Below are 1115 nucleotides of genomic sequence, written 5' to 3'. Positions count from 1 at the left end.
CTCTCTCTCTCTCTCTCTCTCTCTCTCTCTCTCTCCTCTCTCTCCCTCCCCAGCCCCCCTTCCCACCTTCTCACCTGGTTGGTAGTCCTGACTGACTTGACCGAAAAGCTTGCAGACTGCCAACGACGGTGCTTGAAAACTGATGAGCTCGCCCCGAATCGCACGAGCGAGGTGGAACGGGGCGGGGTGAAAAGGAAGGGGGAGGGGCAGCGCGATGTGGTGAACAACTCGGCCCGACGCATTAGTTCGGCAGCCGAGAGGGGGAAAAGAAGAAAAAACGGACTGGGAATTTGATTATGCGAGAGTCGTCGTTGTAGGTAAGCAGCAAGTCTGCGCCAAGTCTGTATGCCGCACGCCGCCCTTCCTACTCCTCCACCTCCACCTTGTAGTAGTAGTAATAAGTAAGTATATTGAGTCTCTACTTAGTCTGTCCGCCGCCCTTCCCACTCGCCCGCCTGGCTGGTTGCCTGCTTCATTTACAAGTTCAATCCGTGTCGCTCCTACACTACTAGCATACTCTCCGCTCGTTTGTTAATGTCATAACGTTGTCACCCGCCCAGTTGGGTCGAGGCAATTAGTGACAGGGCGAGAAGGGCAGACCCGAGCAGACCTGCGGCCCTGCGTCACTTGTTTTGCTGACCTATTGCCCACTCTACTCCTCGGCCTTAGCGCGAGACTCGCCAGCAGCGCAGCGCAGGGGGGGTATGGGGTAAGGCTACTCTGGGGTAAGGCTACTCTGGGGTAAGGCTACTCTACCCTGATCACACGGACATACTGTGCGCTCGATCGGAGAAGAGACTAGCAAGAAATGGTGGTGCGGGCACGATATGAAGCCGATATCCATGTCATACAATCGGCGGTTTTCAAGCCGGATCGATCCTGAAGTGATCCTGGGCATTAACGCATTCCTGATTACAGTCATTGTCCCTAAATTCGGACGGTTTTTGAGGAAAAACGCCTGTGACATCTACAATTTTTGAAATATGAAAAATCGCCGGGGATTCTAGAATCCTCACGTCAAGACGCACCTACCACTCTCCGAAAATATTTTTTCGCGCTAACGGTATAGGGGTGAGGGCTGTTTGAATCGTGTCCGTATTTAGGAACCAATGCGT

This window comes from Frankliniella occidentalis, unplaced genomic scaffold (assembly GCF_000697945.3).
Source record: "Frankliniella occidentalis isolate FOCC.00 unplaced genomic scaffold, Focc_3.1 Scaffold693, whole genome shotgun sequence".
Classification (NCBI taxonomy): domain Eukaryota; kingdom Metazoa; phylum Arthropoda; class Insecta; order Thysanoptera; family Thripidae; genus Frankliniella; species Frankliniella occidentalis.
This window is presented reverse-complemented; position numbering follows the sequence as displayed.